Here is a 22619-nt window from a genome sequence, read left to right as displayed (position 1 = left end):
ACCTCTGCCATGATGCTAATTGTTTTTAAACTGTTTCAAAGTGCCCTAGAATTCTGAGGTGTCTCAGGGACCCCCCTAAGAGAAAGGAGAGGAAGAAAATGACCAGGCCTGCCTCTAAGTCTTCTATGTCAGTTTGAACTACAGTCATTCTTTATGTATATCAGCATTCTTTGTAAAATTTTATTTAAAAAAAAAAGAAAAGGTTAAAACTACCATATCATGCTGCCACTAAAAAGTTCTTGAAGTTTGGAATCTAGCCTTATACCTTTCTTTACCCCACCAGTGTGAACATTAGCAGGCCTTCTCAGGAAGGAGCCCTGGACCCACTGACTCAACCCTGAGCTTCTGTGGGCTCTGGGACCACCACTGTCCCAGCATCTTCACAGATATGTGTCTCTTTCTCACGAAAAACAACCCAATTATTGACAATATCTGAGGTATCCTCTTTTGTGTCACATTTCTCTGAAATCTCTCCCAAGAGGGAAGTGATTTCTTCTCCAAATATCCCATGGTAATTTTCAATTATAAATTGAATAAGCTGAGAAACCTGTATAAAAAAGGACAAAAATGAAGTGCTACTTTTCATATGCATATCAATACATCACATTTCATATATGATTTTAACAAAAAAAGTGCAAAAGAATCCCAAGAAAAATTCATGTCTCCTTTAAAATATACAAAACAGTTTTCTCTAAAAAACTATGATACTGTCAAGAGGAATTTGAGTATAGAGATTAATTTTAATCAGTGGCCTAAGTTATTATTTGTTGCCTTGGCCTATATGCTAACATGTTATACCAATGGCTCTGTTTCAAAAATCAGGGTAGTTTTAAATATTCTCTATAGGGCATTTGAGGTGAAGAAATATACTTTGTTACTAAAATCTATAAAGTATCATTAGAGAAAGACTTAAGAAATGGATTTCTTGTGTAAAAGGCAGTTGCCATAAGCTTGGGAAGAGGGCATCCTCTGTGGGTTTATTGTAAAGGAGAGAGACAGCAGGAGAGAAAACTTGCATTTTGCTTGAGTGGTCTCTATCTATGCATTTCCTTCCATTGGGCTCCCTAACCGGAGGTGCTTACGGTAGAGGTAAGATTTCACTAGGGAGCTTTGTGCCTCCACTCAGATGTAGTGGAATCCTTCTGCAGTTTTCCTGCCCCAATAGCTGAGGCAAAGGAGCAGGCAGAATGATGGGCGCAAAGGGAACTAATATCCCTAAACCCTAGATTATGTGTCAGGCACTACTGAGTGTGAATTCAAGTATTCACTGTATGAGCTCCATATTATCACTACCTCCATAGTTTAGATGAGGACATTCTCATCGCTGTAATGAACTTTGCCCAAGATTGTACATCTGGCAAGTGATGGTGCTGAGAATTGAACTTTGACTTGTCTGACTCCAAAGTCCTTATTTCTTTGTTTAAACCATGTTGACTGCTTTCTTATGACTCTATGGTTTTAGTCAGTCATAGTGTTTTGCCTCTTTAAAGAGAAAAGAGAAGTAACCCATCTGCTAGCACTTTTCAGCTTAAGAAAGCTCTTTTCTATAGTCTACCAGGATAGCATAAAATACTTGTTTAACTCAACTTTATAAGTTACTTAAGAAATTGTGTTTCAGAATAGGTTCAAAATGGGGATTCAGTCTCCTAGGACATAAAAATAGAAAACTTCATTACCTTTATTGTAAATTCTCTTTCTAATTCTGGACTGGAAGAAGTAGAAGGCCAAAGAATGCTTGGAGTGATACACACTGCTAAATTAAATGCAGTCATCTGATTGTATGAGGACTGTTGCTCAATGTTGTGTGTAATACTCCAAAAAGTTACCTTAGGAGAATAACATGGGCTCTTGGGAGCTGGTCTAACAACCCAAGGACAGAAAAATGTGCTCTTTAAGCTAGTTGTTTAATAAAACGTGTATAAGTAGGCAACCCTCACTTTGGTTCCCCATGCAAAGCAAGAACACAGTCTAGATATGCAAGAGTTTCAGTTAACATGGCACCATGCAAAGTGAGGACTGCCTGTATAGAGAGAGAGAAAATAAGCGCAAGGACTTTATTTATTTCGTACACTATTTTCACTGCCCAATGAAAATGTAAAAGAATGCAGAAAAATGGCCCATCAAAAATGCCACCTGAAGTATTTACCTGAAACTAGTACAATGTGTTTTCACTTAGGCAAATCCTGTAACATTTCAGAATATTCTCAACCCAAACCCCAAAGAGCTTTCTGATCAAATCAAACAATCATTAATCTTAAAGTACTCCTTTATTTCCAAGCAGCAATACAGGAATTCTGCCTCTTGGTGGGAACGCAAACTTCAACTACTAAGACTTCCGGGTTGATTCTGAGAGCGCATGCCCTGTTCAACCAGCTTCCAAGGTCCATTTTGTCCCAAATCTCTGATCTCATTGGTATCACATTCACATATATTCTAGCTTATCACAGTATATTTTCGACTATTCCTGTTTATAATCGATGAGATATTTTTAAATTATCATTTGTTGAAAATGATTATTACTATCATCCAGAAAATATATACATATGTTAATATTAAAGGTTGTTGCTTTTTTCAACAAGAATTTGCAACCTAGGGGAGAAAATCAGTTAATCTGATTCCTGTAGCAGAGAGGCATTTCTTTAGTACAAGAAAGGACAATATAGTTTCATAGGGACAATTTATGAAAGATATTGAAATGGACCCAAAGATTACTGATTGTATTCAATGGAAAGTAAGGCAGTATATTATCTAGCACACTCTTTTGGGTTATCTGATTTATACAGGCCTTAAGCCTTTGAGCTAATTTACAACTCTAAGTTGTAGATAACAGATAGCACTGGACCTAACCCTTGTTCATAGAACTGAAAATTCTATCTGGTGGAGAGACACATGATTTATTTGTGCCCTCTCCCCACCTTCCAATGCCCCAATAGAGAAAGCCAGGTTTGCAGCTATTTGTAAATTCATTTCAGCATTTCTGATTCAACTACATAAGTTGTGATACTTTGAAATCTCTTTTGAACTGCTTGCAACATCTTATTAGTTTTCATTAATTAATGATTTAAATAAAATCTTTCATATGTGTTCATTTTATATTTCTCTGAGGCATAATTTTACTTACTTAAAAAAAAAAGAAATCGTCCTTTAACAGTAGGTTATGAAGTTTTAGACAATGAGCATCAAGTATAGAATCTGATGTTGACTATCTCCAAGTGATTTCCACCAAAACATAGTGGAAGCAGAGACAGTATTTTGTTACATGGCTTTGACTTCTGGTGTCTCCAACACTTGTATTACGTTCTTCTATAAATGAAAGATGTCTATCAATCACAGTGCATGGATAATCATTCTTATTTGAAACTACATTAAACAAGCATATGGAAAAAGATGATATTGGGATTCTTGGGTTTTCAAAGACCTGGAAGTATAGCTTTTCATTAACGGACACTTATTCTCTCCTCTCCTATAATGCAGGACACAGGGCTGGTTGAGGTCTGCCAGCAACTTCCCTTTGCATGAGTAAAGACAATGCATTCTTTGTGATCAGATTGAAATTTTGCAACTCCCTTTTTCCTTGACACTTTTTCAGAGTTAACTGCCTCTCTGCAGTGCTCCCACAATACTCTCCTTCATATACCTCTTTTATAGTATTGATTATACTGCACTGCAATTTTAACTTTTTACTTTATCTATGTACTCTACCAGACTGTTGGTCCCTTGAGGGAGGAAATTTTCTCTGTATGAATTCAGCTGGTAAATGAGATATATAAGAAATTGTCTAGTTAGTGAAATATTTACCAAAATTAAGATCATAAATTGTCATTTGGGTTTACAGCATTAACTGTCATTCTAATGGGTTTCAGCTCCTCTCAGATTTAGATGTACAGAAGGAACATGATGGTCCAGTAGTCCATGTTTACAGGGAGAAAATAATATCAACAACGAGAATAACTTGCATAAATCCATTTTTAAGCTGGTCCCCATGGATGTGATTTTGATAGTCGTTATTCCTTAATAGACACGCTTACAAAATATAAGCTTTTTAAAAGTATTTTTGAGACATGACCAAATTAGAATAATTATCTTTGAACTGTAATTATTTTCTCTTCATCATTCCATGATCCATTACACAGATCCAATGATTATAGAGATCTGATAAAAAAAAACACTTCCTGGAATATTTCATAGAAAATCCTTACATAGAGGGAAAAAATAAATATTTTAAATCATTATTCCCATGTAACTACTGGAGGAATTAGATGAAAAGAAATAAGTTGAAATTTGTTAAAAACTTCAGCTAAGTCTTCCCTTCTTTGGAAGACCTTCCCTTCTTTGCCACCTCTCTACTGATTGATGTGCACACGTCAAAATACATTTTGATTTCTATCAAAAGCCAGAGCAGTATTTGGAGTCTGGACAATGGTGGGAAAGATAGAGGATGACTCTTTGGGGCTGAAATCTCTGGTCTGTGTACATTTTAGCAAACTAGTACAATGAGACAGGTCCTAGCAAATCATCCTAAATTCTCTTTTTCTCCTCTCGATCACTAATTCAAAGAAATGCACGAACATATTTGTGATGTTCAAAATGTTGTGATCAGTTATCCAATCATTCTATACATATTCACTCATATGTGCTAGGAATCCTTTGAGGTGCTAGGGACAGAACAGTTAATAAAACAAAGTCCCTCGTATTTTCGAATGTTATATTCCAGTGGCATTGGTAAACATTTCCATCTAGAGATATTTAGGGCCTCTCTCTGTATTCTTCATAGATGGGTTCTTACATAGTTGGGGGCAGAAAGCCTTCCAGGCAATGGCTGGGCTCTGAGACCTGGGGAAGCACCCCTATGCTTGATGTACACTATAACACGTCCCCAGCACAGCATCCTTTCTGGCCTTCCTAACCCTATTTTGCTGAGATCACTGGTGGGGCTGGTGCAGTAGAAGCAGATTACGACACAAGTAGTATATGGCCAAGGGTGTTTGTTGTTTGACCTTTGTTTATAAAAGGCTTAAAAAGAAACAATTTAGTTCTCATCCTTGCTCATTTCTGTTCTAAACCAACCCTCTCTGTTGCATTTAGCATGGGATTAACAAGGCTAAGCTTGCAAAGTCTGATCTCCACCTCAGTTAACTTTAGGCAGAGCAAATTCAATTTCATGTCTTAACTCTATACCCATCCTTGGCTATCATCTTGCAAGTTTCTGCTTATAACATGGAGACAAGTGAAAGTTTGTAACTGAGCAGTTTTAATTCTTGCTGGAAAACCCAAGCGGCAACTTTACCTATGTGCTTTTTACAAAAGGCAACACACAACACAAAAGGCAACGCACAACACACAATATGTCATGTTTATATTACTACCATGAAAGCTGCAATACCTCATTGTTATAGCAAGCTGATCACACGTGTCTCTTCGCCACTAGCTTATGAGCTCCTCCAAGCCATAGGGCAGACACTTACTTTGTTCTGGTTCACCCCAATGCCAAGCGCAGTCCCAGACACAGTAGCAGTCATTACTGAATCATTGCTGTTTGCCATGTGGACAAATACTAATGAGGGCCAAGGAAAGTCCAACTAATTACAATCGAAACTCTAAGATAATCTGGAAAATCTCTTTGTAGTCATGTCACCTATCATGATACAAGTTTTTAAAAGAGCATGAACAACTAGGAAGACGATCGATTCAAAGTCTTTCTTTGTTCTGTTACATGTTCCAGTAGAAGTGTACCTGGATACTTGTGATTCAGATGTGCCTTCACAAAAGTTACCTCCTTTTGGGTAAAACTATTGAATTTTCCTAACTCCAAACTAATTTTAGTTGTTACACCTACTTTAAAAATCAGATTTAGAATAGGCAAAATCTGTTATTTTAAAGTGGGGCAGTGACAAAAACTCTCTTTTTAAATCTCAGTGGAAAACTTACTTATGATCTCTCGTGAACAAAACATCATTAAATCTTAAACCTACGCTTGAAAGGTAACTTGTAACATCTCAATGAACTCTCCACAGCTGGAATAACAAGTTGCACCATACAACCCCTATCACAGTTGAGAAAGGATGGGAGCGCTGGTTCTGAATTATAATCACCAACTCACAAGACTAGACTGAAAGTCTCCTCCCTCTAAAGCCAGAGCCCAGGTCATCAGCAGAACTCCCAAGTTCATTTGAGATGACATTCTTACAGGATTAAAAATGAACTTTCCCTCAAATGTCTGATGGATCAAAGTTACAGTGTCTCCAGCAATTTTCTTTCAATTACAGTTTGAAGAGTTGGGCTTATATTTATACGAAAACAGCATAAGTAAAATATTAAAGGAAAACTTAAGTACCACTTCCAAAGTCTTAAAAACAGAAACAAAATGAAAGCTCAAAAATTTTTTTGCAAAAAGTTCCTCCTTTCCTGCAACTACTTGGATGAAATGAGAGTAAAATGCAGTTACATGATTAGAAAACTACTTGGAACCAATTAACTAGACTTTTCAGTCATTTGGATCAGTTTTTGTCTTTTGCTTATTTTTCTATAAGTAATATTTATGCTATTTGAAATACAGTCAAACTCTCCTAGAATCCTACTTCTGTGTAACAGCCTTGACAATTTAGCACAAAAGTTTAACCAGTGTGGTGCTATAAAGAATAGCAGAGTAAGGAACATTTTCTAAAACAGAGATTTTAACTTCCTAAATTAAGAGATGGGAGAAAGCCTCGTTATATAATTTAAAAAAAGAAAAAAAGAAAACGTCATCTCGTATGTATATTCCTGACATATATCTGGCAAAGCTCATGATACATATCTTTATTATATTCAAGGATTGAATAGTAATCACAAACCCCATGCAAAATACATTAGATGACCCTAACTCCAGCTCTTCAGCTCTTTTTAGAGATACTTTATTGCAAAAGCCCACAGCATGGGTTGTTGAAGAACAGACATAGTCCATTTACTAAAAAACACTGATTGTGCACAAAGTCAAGAGTAAGATTCTGTAATCAGCTGACCGCCAAGCAGGAGTAGGGTTATGTGATAGTCTTCTTCACCATGTTTTCCTTCATTTGGTTTTTGTGCTCCAGGCCCTGGGATGCAGGCCCTAGCAAGGTGTACTCCCACCTTGCTAGAAGCCTGAGGTTGGTCTGCAGAAGCTACCCCTGGGGTCAAAAGCTCTGCTAAAAGCTGGTTTGACTCTATGTTTTCCAAAAATGGGAGACATTTTCAAGGTTGTAGGGAGGAAAACATTTTAGAAGAGCTCTAACCTGACTTTGGATGTGGCTTAAGGAATCATGAGCTCAAGGGTAACTACCATGAAGAATGTCAAATGTGGGAAAGGTTATATAAAAGAAAGCCCAGATGCCAGAGTCACTCCTATTCCACTTTTACTTTACAAGGCATCAGCAGACAGGCAAGGCATGAGGACTGTATAAATGAATGGAGTTTCCAGTGGTCTCAGTGAGGAATTTTTGTTTCTGTTATTAGGGAAATGTTTGTTTATTATGGTAAATGTCTTCTTCAAAGTTCAATACAGTTTATTTTTGAAAATTTTGCCTTTATTAGGAAGGTAGTGTGATTGTGAGAAAATCAGCATAATCAGGATGTTTGTTTTGGTAAACATGATCTATGTGTTTTGGTTGTTTTTAATCTAACTTAACTTTTTTCGTGTGCATGTGTGGAATAGTAGGAGTGAATATGAGAGTGGTGTGGGATGAGGAAATCTAAAAAGCATGTCTGGCATGCAGTTATCACGGGCGGTGGCTTTTAAAGGCCAATGTTGTATCTGTACAGTGCTTTTAACACTCTTTAGGTTCTAAATCTATTGTGTTTCTTTCCAGATGGGAATAATGTCATAATGAAAGAAATCAGTTGTCTTTCTCCACAGATATACCATGCAGTGGATGAAGGGAGACCTTTTCCTACCTTTAAGACAGATGCTATCACAAAAACAGATTCACAGTCTAGGTGTACTTCAGATCCAGAATTCAGTTTCTCTTTCAGCTCTCTGCAACATTTCACATTGGCTGATTGTCTGAAAATGCCTTTTGTAAAGGGTCCTTTTTGACTAAGAAAACAAAGCATATCCTATGGGGAAGCAAAGAAAAAAATGGCACTTTACACATACAAGGAATCTCTCAGCTGCCAGAGGCTAGGGTGTACTAGGGGAAAAGTACTGAAGGACTGGGTGGGGATGGAGGGACTGCTACAAGGATTAAAGTCCATTTGTTTTTTGTGTTATTTCTAAATCTCTTTTCTCCTACTTGTTCAGCATCTAAAACATTTTACTTTAAACACTTGCTTTAATGGCATTGTCTTGTTTCAATGAACAACCACTTTAAAATCAAATTTCTCTGACTGCTTCAAGGTTTCTGTTAACTGATTCTATATCTCTCTACTCTTCTCATTATTATTTCATGCAAACTCTTTTCCTCAAATATGGAAATATTGTTGTTAATTTCATTCTCCACTTGCTTGTCTTTCTTTTTATGCATCTTCATACTTCATTCCACTCTCTGTATTCATTTCCGTCTTTGAAAATCAGGCTCAAAAATTCTCCTTCAGGAAGCTTTCTCCATTCCTTTCCATTCTGATCAGTCTTTCATTTAGCTTTCTTTCTAGCTGTATGTTCTCTGTTTTCAGTGTAGGAAAAGAATGGGGGTTGGAGACAAGCAACTCATGGAAGTTGAACACTGGTTATAGCACATAATTACTGTGTGATCTTGCGTAATCTTGTGGCTTTAAAAAAATTTGTAAAGTAGGAATGATGGTGATGATGATAACTATCCTCTACATTTGCTGTGAAGGGTAAGCAATAAAGTGGCTAGGGTAGTTTCTGGCACTCATAGACGAAAACATACCATAACGTGCCATACATCTGTTATAGAACTTGGAGGATACTGGATACTCAAAAAATATTGCTTAACAGTGATCATTTAATATATCAACTGGAGACAAGGCAAACTCAATGTCTTTCATCTGACCCATTCTATGCAAGAAAATATGCCAATAATGCAATAATGCAAGAAAAATAAACGCCAGAGGATGTATTGTTAAGGGTGGAAAATTTTGAAGTGAGCAAACTAGCTAAGTCAGCTACAGGGAAGAAATATCTTTAGATATCAGAAGTTGTCCTACTTGCTTGTGTGTGGTTTAGGAAGTGTATTGTATAAAATATGCAGATGGCCAATGTCTGCTTCTGTAATCTATTTACTTGTTAATTAAGGGTGTTGTTCCGGGCAAAGATATGCTAAAAGCCATTTCCACTTCTGTAATCTGCTGGCTTGTTCAGGAGACCACCAGGATATGGTCTTGAGCTTTATTAGCTGCCTGCTCTGAAAGCTCGGGGCTGATCTCCTCTAGCCCTGCGTGATAGAGAGTCAGTCGCCGGCCAGCTAATAAAGGCTCATAATTAATCTCAATTGGCTCCGTGGGTCTCAGAATCGTTCGCGCCATAACAGTATCTTTATGTGTAAACACTTGAAATACAAATACAACACATGGAAGATTTTTAAAAAGCATAAGATTAAGAAGACTTTTCTGCTAAAGTTATTCAGAAGACTTTCAGAACAATGCAGAGTTTGAGAAAAAAATGAAGGAAATGTGAGGGGTAACATGACTCCTCTCGTCTACTAAGCAAATTTCAAATGATCTGAGCAGGCTTATATGGCTCTTTCCTGAAACCAGTAGACTAAATTATCTTTTTTTCTATCTTCCTTATGATTCTGCGGTAGCTTAATCAGATAGTTATTCTTTAAAATAATAATAATAAAGTTTCTCAGCAAAAGTCATACGTGTCTACATTTCCATTTGGGGGTAGACCTCTCTCCTCTCCTAATCCAGGTCAGAATGTTACAGGTCAGAATGAGACTTAGCAAAAGAGGTTTGGGCAGATTGTCATTCAATGTCTCCTTATTCCCCGGTCTCTTAAGGGATGCTTGTCAGGTACCAAGGGCTTGGGCAATTGTGACAGCCATAATCTTGACTTGTCATTTTTCTTTATTCTGTTCTCTTTTTCCCTCTTCAAGATCTCAACTGTTATAGACCATGAAAGCCATATATAGTATTTAGTCTGTGGCCCCATTTGCAGTTTTTGAGGCTTGCGTCTGATATCAGGGGCTGACTGGCCAATAAAATGCTGGCCTAACAAAGCTAGCCCTGCAGGGGAAGTGGGATCTACATTAGCATACCTCCTAAAGGATTCTTCCAGCTGGCTAAAAAGCTGGCCGGGTTCTCATATTTTTCTTGAGTAATGGTTCTAAGCTTCTCATAGTTCACGGCTTTTGTATTCCTTTTTTTCTTTCTTTCCCCCCATGAGGGTCTCTAGAAATTTGGCGCATCTAGCCATTCCTTCTTGGGTATTATAACTCTAATTAGGATCAGTTAACGGTACTACCTCTGTTCCAGGGACATGTCCCTAGGGGTTCCTAGTAAAGGCCTGATCTGCCTTCTGACGGGCCACTGTTAGAATGTGATCCTTTTCAATGATTGTTACACTATGGAGAAGCAGATGAGCCAAATTGGACTCCGTAGCCTTTAGGGGACCTTAAGGGTGCCCAGCCATGGAGCCACAAATTCATACCTGACTGAGTCAAGCTGAACAGGCCACCCATTCACTCACTCATTCACAAACCAGGTTCAAACATTGCCTTCTCCCTTTTGGAAGGCCTTGACCTACGTCTTCCCCCACTGGGAAGACACCGATGTCTCTCCTGCTAGGAAGACCCTGATGTCTTCCCCCACTGGGAAAACCCTGAACTATGTCTTCTAACTGAAGACTAGGAGATGATCAAGCTCTTCTTTTGTCTGGTGACAGGACCTGACTAGGGGGCTGAACCCCGAATCCTTACCTTATCCTGTGGCTGTTCCTGTTGAGTTGGTCTGTCCCTCCTATGAGTCCAGTTGGAGGCTCAGCTGTCCTGAGAGATGGGGCACTGTTCCAAAGGAGAACAAAGAGCTTTGGCTCTGTAGTCAGGAGACAAGTTAGACTCCTGGCTCAGACACTTATTTGGGGAAATCACTTAACCTCTTTACTCAACTTTGAAATGAGAATGATATTACCTACCTCTCAAAGCCTTATTGAGAGTGTTAAGTAGGGTAATGTATGAAAAGTACTGTTTCGCCCAGGGCATGAGTCACAGTGATCTTGATTGAAGCTGCTAAGATACCAACCTCCTCCCACATCCACTCTCTATTGAGTGTAACAGCTTTCTGGAAGTGTGCAGACCAGGAGGAATACCAGACTCTGTTGGACCAGAGCACTGTCTTCCTGGCCTGATGTTTCTAAGCTACACCCTTCTGAAAAAACAGAAAAGGAAACTAAGCCATTCCTAAGTCCAAGAGGAGGCTCCAGTGTGCCTAGCAATGTCAGTCTGTGAGAATGTTTTCCTCATTTGTATGTTTATCTATTTGGGGCACTTGTACTCACTCTAGTTTCCTGATTTCATTATTCCTACTATAGCCTCTATGAGGGAGGTGGTTGAGCGGATAAAAAGAGGCAATAGGTTTGAGAGGAGGAGGCAGGTCCCGAGGAGGAGTACTATTCAAACTAAGGTATTAAAGCCACCAAAAGTGGAGAACCAGCCTCCAAGGAGGTTACTAGGGTCCCATTCTTTCCAAATTTGGACGGGCACGTGAGCTATTTTCCTAATATCAATAGCTATGACAGTCACAGCTTTGCCATTGTCATCTATTTTGAGGCAATAATCAGTCTGGTTAAACTTTCTGCACATTTCTCCTTCTTGTGCTAATAGATAATCTAAGGCTAAGAGGTTTTGGTAGATAGTTGACCGTATCGAAGATTGTTGCCTGGCTAGAAGCTCTAAGGCAGTGGTAGTCTCATTGGTTATGATTCAAGAACTGCTTGTAATTTATTGATCCAGTTAAGTATGTATATAGGGGTCCGAAAACTCCAGCTCCCATCTTAGGCCCAAGTTTCAGGGCCATAGTATTGGATAATATGGTGGGGGTGCAATCCTGACCAGACGTCGTCCTCAGGTTTCTGTCATGCGTAGATTGGTCAGCTTCCGGTGTGACCAAAGTGGGGCTGACACTTTGGTCTGTCTTTCAAAGACACTTTTCCCTTACCACTTCTGAGGAGAGGACCCAGCTCTGGGGTCGACCCTCTTTGCGGCGAGCCACCATGTGGTTCCACTGGAGGAGGTAAAAGGCGTCTAGGCTAGTTTCTTTCCAAGGCCAATGTTCACTCAAGAGAGCTCCTCCACTAACTCAGCATTTAGTGACACCAAGTTCACCTCTTAACTAGGTCAACAAAGGGGTTCTTACCTAAGGTTGGGAGGTCTAGGTTTTGGCCCAAGGAGGCCTTTAGCTGATCATACATTTGTGGGCTTTGGGGCCTAGGAGACAGCGTAGGCTTAGGTGTGGTTGAATTACAGAGCCACTGGACAATTTCTCTGACTGTTGGGCCCTCTGCATGGTTATGGACCTTTCCTCCCACTTAAGGTCCATCGCTAACACGCTTAAGTTACCCCTAATTTTTCAGGCTCTTGGCAGGATTGGCCGCTCTCAGATTTAACCTTTATGTACCCCATCCAATATTGGAATCCTCATGAGTGCAGAGTGTGGCATTTAGTGCACACCTTTCAGGTAGGCCAGTTACAGAAGTGAAACTGGTGGCAATGTTGGACCCTATCCTGTACCTTTGCATGCAATGGGTATAAGCGGAAGAAGTGGGGAGATGGGCTCCACACACGTGGTGGAGTAGTAGGAGGAGGAAAAGTCTTTAGGGGTGCCATCCTGATGTTATTACTGAATGTGGTACTCGAACTGTCAGTTCTTGCCCCATAGTCAGTTTACTGGCCTCTGACACAAAGAGGACTGTGGTTGCGAGTTGTAGGGAGCTAAAGCTCCCCAAATTCAAAAGAGTGCATGGATTATCTCGGGAGGCCTGCTTGCATAAAAAGGAAAAGGCTGGTTCTGTGGAATTCCAGGAAGAAGAAGATTAAGTATAGATAAAAGGAATGTCAAAAGGAGTGTCGAAGGAAGTGTGGATTGTACCTTGATCTTCAGGATGTTACTTTAATTATGTTATCTTGAGATACACAAAGGAACTGATTATGTATAAAAAGAAGGATAAGAAATAAACTCGGAGAGACAGTTGTGAGATCTGTTCTCCCTCCTGCACCCTGTCTGTCTTCTCTTTTTTCTCAGTCCCCCCTCCCCCATTCAGGTACCCGGTTTGACTTGGTCGGCTGGCTTCCGACAAAGTGGCGCCCAAACAGGGACCTGAAAACGGGGGAAAAAAGCAAGGACCCACTGCAAGACGAGTGCACTCGAGATTGGCCAAAGAAGCCATGGGTGGTGAAGGTGAGTACGCAGGAGTTTTTGTAAATATAGAAACTGTAAGAGAAAATATAATGGGCCAAGGAAATAGTCGACTGCTATTTGTACATATGCTTAAGAATATGCTTAGAGTTAGAGGAGCTAAAGTAGCTCAGCAACAGTTAATGAAGTTTTTGCAATTTATAGAAGAAGTTTGTCCCTGGTTCCCTGAGGAAGGGACAATTGATTTAGAGACATGGTTAAGAGTGGGTAAAAAGTTACAGGATTACTATGATGACCACGGACCTACTAAGGTTCCAGCAGATACTTTTGGGCTTTGGACTTTGATTAGAGATTCTTTAGACCCTAGGCATGAAAGAGATCAGATTAAAGAACAAATGTCACCTGTACTTAAAACAGAAAGTGTTCATGAGTATGACAAATCTGAGGCTGCCGGGGTTGTGCCTTCTGCCCCTCCAATGCCTCCCCCTCCTTTCGTTACTGATGATGAGGAGGAGGAGGCCGCTAGATATTATTCGCCTGATGAAGATTCAGCTCCACTTGTAGCTATTGGAGGCGTTGCCCAACCCTCAGTATCAGATCCTGTATTAACATGGGGGCGAGGGCATCTTTGTGTTTTTCCGCAGGGAGCTGACGGAGCACGCTGGTTGCCTGAACGACTAGTGCGGCATGCCGAAAATGAACATCAAGACTGATTAATCCAACAGTTTATGCCGCAGTGCATTGGGCTTACATCCCGGATCCTCCGGATCAGCAATAGGACTACCTATTTGTTTTCTATTCAATTCTACTTCCCAACCTGGGTGTTTGAATATCACGGAGCAGCCTTGGCCTAGGAAAGGAGGAGCTGTTATGCTTGGGGTTCCTGATGGCAAAGCTGTAAGCAACAATGATACGATCCCGTTTGAACTTTGTCACTCAAAGAGGCATGTGCAAAAAGATTCAGTATGGTGGCATCGTTGTCATCAAGAAAATGTCACTTTGTACCCAGTAACAGGATTTAATGAAACTCTTTGGGACTTCTCTCGGCCTTATAACACTGGGACTGCTTTATCTGCTGTACTCTGGAAAACAAGCTCTGGCACTTGGCAGACTCATATTTGGAAACTGGCCGCCAGACTTGTGACAATGAGTATTAGCATGACTAATGAATCTCGGACCAATTCACACAGTAGTGGTTCAGGAGAAAGATTCTCATATGCCCTTAGAACTTGTGTTAATGTCCCATATATATTATTGTTAGGAAATTTCAATATTACCGTAGATAATAATACTAATCAATTTAATGTATCTTGTAATAATTGTCAGCTGTCTAACTGTGTTACTCCTGTGAACACTTCTGTTCTCGTATTTAGACAACCGCCATTTATAGTGGTTCCTGTTAACCTTACAGGCCCTTGGTTTGATGAATATGGGTTACAGGTTTTACAAGAAATTAACATGGCCTTAGGAAGATCTAAAAGGGCTGTGGCTGTTGTTGTGGCAGGTATTCTTGCAGTTGTCGCCCTTGGTGGTTACAGCCACCACTGCTGCCATATCCTTGTCCAACTCTGTGCAAACTGCAACATTTGTTAAGATCTGACAAAAAATGTTTCATTAGCTATGGGATCTCAAGAAAGTATTGATGAAAAAAATTGAACAAAAATTAGATGCACTATATGAAACAGTATAAACTTTTTGGGAGAAGTTCAAGCCTTAAAATTGTCCTCCCGCTTACGTTGCCATGTACAATATCGATGGATTTGTGTAACTCCAAAAAGATATAATAGTACCACCCATCCTTGGGATAAGATAAAAAATCATTTACAAGGGATCTGGCATAGTGCTAATATGTCACTAGATTTAGTTCAATTACATCGAGACATTTTAGCCTTAAAAGAAGCTCCCGAACTACAAATAAATACTGATCAAACAGTGCAAGAATTTATAAAGGGTTTAAAAGGTTTAGTCCCTACTTGGGGACCATTTACTCATTTATTAGGATTTGTTATCGTTCTAGCCTGTTTCATGTTAGTCATCTTGTGTTTATTGCCATATCTGTTGAAATGCGCAATACGAGCAGTGCGAGATGTTGGTTCCGAGATACATGCAATAAAATTAAGAAATAAAAATACCCCAGTATAGTGGCTGGTAGTCAAAGACGGGTAAGGACTTCTTGGAAACTGGACAACCTAAGACAGGGCTTGTATGATGGAATACATGTTCCAATGACGGGTAAGCTCCATGTTTCGCAGGAAGCCACCTAAGACAGGCACAGTCCACTATAAAGTAAAAAAGGGGGAATTGTAGGGAGCTAAAGCTCCCCAAATTCAAAAGAGTGCATGGATTATCTCGGGAGGCCTGCTTGCATAAAAAGGAAAAGGCTGGTTCTGTGGAATTCCAGGAAGAAGAAGATTATGTATAGATAAAGGGAGTGTCAAAGGGAGTGTCGAAGGAAGTGTGGATTGTACCTTGATCTTCAGGATGTTACTTTAATTATGTTATCTTGGGATACACAAAGGAACTGATTATGTATAAAAAGAAGGATAAGAAATAAACTCGGAGAGACAGTTGTGAGATCTGTTCTCCCTCCTGCACCCTGTCTGTCTTCTCTTTTTTCTCAGTCCCCGCTCCCCCATTCAGGTACCCGGTTTGACTTGGTCGGCTGGCTTCCGACGGCGAGTGCTCACAAGCAGGGTGACCAGCCCTGGGTGACAGAGTTAAGCTGTTTGGAGAGATAAGCCATACGATGGTGCCAAGATCCTAGCAGTTGGGTTAAGACTCCTACTGCAACACCTGTGCACTTAAAAGAAAGATTTGGTTAAGTCCAGGATTCTTAGTCTGGGGCATTAGTGAGTGCCCTTTTGATTTCTTCAAAGGCCTTTTGCTGTGTAGATTCCCAGAGTAGGGGCTCTCATTCTCCCCGCTTTGTGGCTTCATAGAAAGGTATGGCCAGAATGGAGGAATTAGGTAATCAGATTTTGCAGAAGCCAGCAGCTCTGAGGAATCTGTGGATTTATTTTTAGGTAGTATGAACGAGAATTGAGCAGACCGTTTGTCTCCTTGCTGGGCCAAGTTGGCATTGTTTCTGCGACAGGTGGAAGCCAAGGTATTTAATTCTTTTTGGCAGAATTGAGCCTTTATTTTAGAGACCTTGGTACCCGCTTCCCAGAGGAGATTGAGGAATAGATGCGTTCCTTCAATGCAAACCTCATAGGTCTTTTCTGCTAAGAGGAGTTCATCCACATACTGGATTAATGTACAGCTGTGTTGGTTTGCCGGAAAGGCCTTTAAATCTGAGGCTAGAGCTGTCTCTAAGATGGTCTGGGAGTTTCTGAACCCTTGAGGCAGTCGTATCCATATCAACTGGCCCTTGTCTCAGCTTTCGTGGCTTTTCCATTGGAAGACAAAGATTGGTTGACTCTAAGGAGAGGCAAATGCAGAAGAGGGCATCCTTGAGGTCCAGATAGGTGAAATAGGCAGCTTCAGTGGGGATGAGGCCTAGGAGGGTATATGGGTTAGAGACGACAGGGTGCAGAGTGACAGATGCCTGGTTGACTGCTCGTAAATCTTGGACGAGCTGGTATTCATTGTTCCCTGTCTTCTGAACTGGCAGGAGCAGCGTATTCCAGGATGATTGGCAGTGATGTTAAATTCCATGCTTCAGAAGTCTCACTAAATATTTTTGGATTCCCACTTGTGCCTTATGGGAGATGAAGTACTGTTTTAGCGAGTTGGATCAACTCCTGGTTTTAACTGTACCACGACTGGAGGAATGTGTCGGCCCAGTCTTAGAGAGTTGTCTTCAGCCCACACTCTGGATACTTTGAAGGGGAGCTTGTGTCCCTGTTAAGACACTTCCATTAGAGTATAGAGATGCCAATCTTCTCCTTGGGGAACCATGAGTGACATGATCCTTGCTTCTGGCCTCCCCAGGGTGAGGGCTGCTTGGCCATATGAGTCAAAGGAATCTGAGCCTGTAGTTCTCCTGAAGGTCTCATCTCATCAGTGCCACGGGGCAGTCGGGCAGATATATTAATTCATGGATGACTCCGTGTCCTCCTAGGTTGTACTGGCACGGCTGCAGGAAGGGGCAACGGACTCATCTCCCGGTTGCTCCCATAGTGGTAGATTGGGGGCCCACAGTCCGAGTTACAGCTGAATGTTCAGCTCTGGTGTCAACCGTAAAGTCAATAGGTCAGCCCCTCGACTATCATGTGAACCATAGGCTCCTGGGAGCCTAGCAGATTGGAGCCCAGTCAGGCTTATTTCTGGAAACACAGGCTTCTTTTCCTTTAACTGACTTTGGGAGGGTGCCAAAGATCGGGCTAGGAGGACCCTACAGTTCTCCTTTAGACATATTCTCAAACAAGGGGGTCAGGCGCGAACTATTGCATTCCAAAACTCGATATAAGAGAATTGGTCTGGGAGGCCCAGTTGACCAGTAATGACTTGAGACACCTTTGCAATGACTTCCCTATAAAGAGCTCCCTCTGCTGGCCACCTAATGCCAAAAGAGGGCCAGTCAATCTTACAAAAGGTGCGGAGTTTCTGTGGAGTGAGTTTAACTCCATAATCTCCCGAATAAACTTTTTGAAATTCTTAAGCAGACAATGTGAAGGTGTCTGTTTACTCTGTTGTCCACCCATCCTTCCACCCATAGTCAGTGTCGCACATGCACTCAGAGATTTGCTTTGCCTCTCTCCGACCACTCCTCTCATGGAGATCTTTCCAGCGCTTCTTGCAATTGGTTGGTAGGTATAAACCCCCAACTTGGGTCACTGGAGTAGACTCCTCACAGAGATCTAGTGACACCACCCTAAGCTATATGAAGTTCTCTCTGGAACTGCAGATAGAGGCTCAACTCTCGTTTCATAGTCAGGCCACATCTCAGTCACACACAATCACACAGCAAACACGCTCCACCATCCGCCCTATGTGCCCGAGAGGTCACGGTTTCCTCTAATAAATGTAGAGTAATCAGGTGACCTTGGGAGTTAATCAGACCCCCTTTCTGTCCTCTAATGAACAGGCTGCACCTGGGACCCAGGTTCTTACCTTTCAGTCAGGCAGTGCTCCTGGACTGGTTCCTGCACCTCTCCGGGTTCTGTTGTACTCTCGGAGCCGCCACCTTACAGACAACAAACAGTTCTGCTGGTGCGCCAGGTGAAGTCCACTTTTCCCAATGTCCCAAAGGCCAGACCGCAAAGATAAGGGAAGCGAAAAACCACCATTTCCGGATCCCAGACAAGCTTCCAGAAATGTTGTGGGATTCTCGAACAGAGAGACAAGACACCGAGGATATTATCAGGAATAAGTATTTATTGATGCCGGCACCCACTCAGCGGATTCTTATCCAAAGGCTGAGCCCCAATTATAACATAATGGGCAGTTTTAAACAGTCTTGTCATTTCTACAGAGCTACAGATATAAGGAAGAAAAATGATTGGTTGGCAAGCTGTGAGAAAACTGATGTTAGCCAAAGAGTCCTTAGAAGGGACTGTGGGGCAGCCAGGAACAAACTTGTTCCAGCAGGAAACGGCCAGGCAGGGTTAGACTGACACAATAATGTTCTATATCTTGATAAGGGTTAGATTACAAAGGTGAATACATTTGTCAGTGAATATATACCTAAGATTTGTGCATTTAGTTGTGCATACAGTTTTCAAAATTACAAATATCGAACTGTACTTAATGATATGCATGCTGAAGTATTTGAAGGTAAATATACTGCTGTATGCAGTTTACTCTGAAATGTCACAAATAAAATGGATTAATGAGTAGACAGAAGGGTAGATAGTTGATAGGTATATGATAAAGCAAGTATAGTACTATTTTAATTGTAGAATGTAGGTTGGGGTATATCTGTTTTTCTTATAAAACTTTCAACATTGCTTTATGTTTGAAAATTTTTCTAATGAAATATTAAAGACTACTGTGTGAAGATTGACTGGCGACCAGTTAGGAAACAATGAAATTGCATTAAAAAAATTACAGAGTTTTATATTTCTTGACCAACTATATTGTATAATTTTATAAACACTCAATCCCCTATTGATCATTTGACTAAAGATCTAGGTGTTTGGTCTGTAACAGGCAAAGCCTTTCCTCCAGCATGGACACATGTGCGTTTCTGTCATCATTTATATGCTCCAATAGGACTCTGCTAATTGATGGCAAGGTAGAACTAAAAAAAGAGGCTGGGAGAGACAAAAGCGGCATCTTTTCCTGTTCAATGATCTGTTTGTTGTGGCCCAGATCAAGTAAGTATACTCTGTGTCCTCCCCAGTTATTATTACAAAACTAACCAAGAAAATCTTTTTATTTAGTGCTTACTGTAAGAATGTCTGGCCTCTATTATCATCTACTATCTGAAGTGAGTTCTATGTGTTTTGTTTTGTTTTTGCTTTTGCAAAAAAAGTTTCAGTGTTTTATTCATTCAACAAGTGTTCATTTAGGTCTCATCCTGTGCCATGCTCTGAATAAATACAGAGGATGAATGAAGAATGTGATGAGATGGTCCCTGCTTTCTTGGGGCTTCATTCTAAGGTGTAAGAGCAGGAAGAAATTACAGATTGCGATTAGTGCTAAGAAAATAGGGTGCTGGATGAAGTAAAACATAGGATATATGTTAGGTAGGTGTAGTCAGGGGTAAAAATGATTGAAGGTTGAAAAGCAACCACCCATTCAGATATTAGAGGATCAGCATTTTACAAGGAGTGAACACTAGGTACAAAGGCGGTGGGGAAAGTATGGCCATTCAGAGAAGTTAAAAGAAGGCTTATGTGTGTAACTAGAGCATAATGAGCAAAAAAAAAGAGTACTATGAATTTTGAGATTGGAGAAATAGACAAGGATCAGGTTGTAGGCTGTGTTAATTATTGCCTATTGCTATATAACAAATTACCCCAATACTACAAGCATCTCATACAGTGTCTCTGAGTCAGGAATCTGGGAGTGGCTTAGCTGGTACTTCTGGCTCAAAGGCCCTCATGAGGTTGCAGTCAAGCTGTTGACCGGGGTTATAGTCATCTCAAAGCTTGACGGGAACCAAAGAATCCACTTCCCAGCTTATCCTTGTGAATGCAGGCAGACCTACTGACCTGAGGCTATAGCTCCTTTCCACGTGAGTCTTTCCACAAGGCTGCTCATAATGTGGTCTTGCTTCCTTCAGAGAGAAAGATCCAAGAAAGAGAGTGAGGAAGAGAGTAGGTGAGAGAGAGAATGCCTCAAATAGAAGCCACAGCCTTTTATAACCTCTTTTTGGAAGAGACATATGGTCATTTCTTACGTATGCTATTGGCCACACAGACCAACCTTGCTACAGTGTGAGAGGGAACAACACAAGGGTGGGAATACTGGGAAGCAGGCACCACTGGGGGCCATCTTGGAGGCTAGGTACCACGAAGGCTATGATAAGGGCATTGGATTTTAACCCAGGGAGTTTTAATTAGAGGTTTAGCTTAATATGGTTCATATTTTTAAAATATGGTCTGGCTACGATAGCTAATGGATTAGAGGGTAGGCAAGAGTAGAAGCAAAGAGACAGAAGAAGAGATTTTTTATAGTCCTAATGAGAGATAGTGAGGGCTTTAACTGAGGAACTGACAGTTCAGCAAAAGATACAGACATATTTGGAATATACTTTAGAAGTAAAAAAAAAGAATTCACTTTTTGCTCAATGCTAAATGCTAATACAATGAACACCAAGTCTAGAACATGGTAGTTGCTGTTTGCTCCATCCCCCATTCTCTTTTTTAATGAAACATAATAAAAGATAAAAGTACTTTAACAAATCTAATCTCACCTAAGAGTTCTTTAACCACTAGAGAATGCAAACACTTTTTCTTCTATCCATATCTCACATCTAAGTTATGCCGTGTTATAAATGAGACACGGACTTGGCTAAATACTGATTTTGTGAAATACTCTTCCATCTGAGTGGCATTAATAACAATAAAGACCTTACATTTATTGGGGTCTTATTGTATGTTGGGTATTTTTTAGAGACTTTAACCTCTCAATTTACAGAGACTATTGATACTCACAGAAGTGAAGTGACTTCCTCAAGATCACAAGGTTAGTAATCAGTTGAACCTACATTTAAACCTAGGACTATCTTATTTCAAAATCCACGCTTTTAACCAAAATATGGTCTGCCGTCTCTATTACTTACTTCTTTCTTTATAGATTTCTATTTTTTTTCTTATGATTTTCATACAAGATTCTTCAACCATTTAGTTTCTTTTTATCCATTAAATGTTTTTCTTTTGTGGTAAGTAAAAAGATCTAACTATTTATTTAGTAGGATATAATGTAGCATGCTTAGTGAACCATTATATTTTTTAAAAGTTAGAGGCAAAGATAAAGAAAAGTGTTTCGGAATGTGTAAGGTTATGTTCCTTAGGAAAGATATCTTTTGTGTGTGTGTGGCGAGAATACTTATTGTGAGATCTACCATCTTAACAAAATTTTAAGTGTACAATATTCTTAACTAATTGGCACAATGTTGTACAGCAGATTTCTAGAATTTATTTATCTTCTATAACTGAAACTTACTTCTCATTAATTAGCAGCTCCCCATTTTCCTCTATCCCTCAGGCCTTGGCAACCAACATTCCACTCTGATTCTATAAATTTGACTATTTTAGATATCTCATATAAGTGGAATCATGCAGTATTTGTCCTTCTGTGACAGGCTTATTTCACTGAGCATAATATCCTCCAGGTTCATTCATGTTGTCCCATGTTTCATGATTTCTGTGTTTTCTAAGGCTGAATAATATTCTGTATACCACATTTTCTTTATGCATTTATCCATCAGTATACACTTAGGTTGTTTCCATATCTTGACTGTTGAAAACAGTGCTGCAGTGAACATGAGAAGGCTACTATCTCTTCAAGATCCTGATTTAAGTCCTTCAATACATACCTAAAAGCAGGATTGCTGGATCATGTGATACCTACATTTTTAATTTTTCAAGAAACCTCCATACTATTTTCCATAGTAGCTGCACCAGTTTGCATTCCCACCAATGGTACACAAGGGTTCCAGTTTCTACACATCCTCGCCAATGCTTGTTGTCTCTTTTGGCTTTATTGTGGTTTGTTTTTGGGTTGCCTTTTTTTTTTAAAAAAAAAAACGATTGCCATACTAACAGGCATGAGTTGAAATCTCAATTTAACAGAATTAGTAAGATTGAAATCTTACCAAGTATCTTTCTCATCCACTATGAAATGAAACTAGAAATCAACACAGCCCAGAATGTTCTGAATAAATATAATTCCTACAAATGTAGTTTTGGAAGTGGAGATGATGTTGTGAGGAATATAAAGAAATGGGTGTCTCTCTA

At 40.1% G+C, this 22619-nt stretch overlaps 1 long non-coding RNA gene across 1 annotated transcript; it reads right to left on the bottom strand.

The window, feature by feature from the left end:
* Positions 1-432: 432 nt before the first annotated feature.
* On the bottom strand, positions 433-18443 carry LOC120618058 (uncharacterized). Its single transcript, XR_005657129.1, has 3 exons — positions 18325-18443; positions 10836-10919; positions 433-547 (listed from the first exon to the last, which is right to left on the bottom strand). It is a non-coding gene; the product is annotated as an uncharacterized LOC120618058 (long non-coding RNA).
* Positions 18444-22619: the final 4176 nt, after the last annotated feature.

The sequence above is a fragment of the Pteropus medius genome, unplaced genomic scaffold (genome assembly GCF_902729225.1).
Source record: "Pteropus medius unplaced genomic scaffold, Ma_sr-lr_union100, whole genome shotgun sequence".
Taxonomy (NCBI): domain Eukaryota; kingdom Metazoa; phylum Chordata; class Mammalia; order Chiroptera; family Pteropodidae; genus Pteropus; species Pteropus medius.
This window is presented reverse-complemented; position numbering and strand designations above follow the sequence as displayed.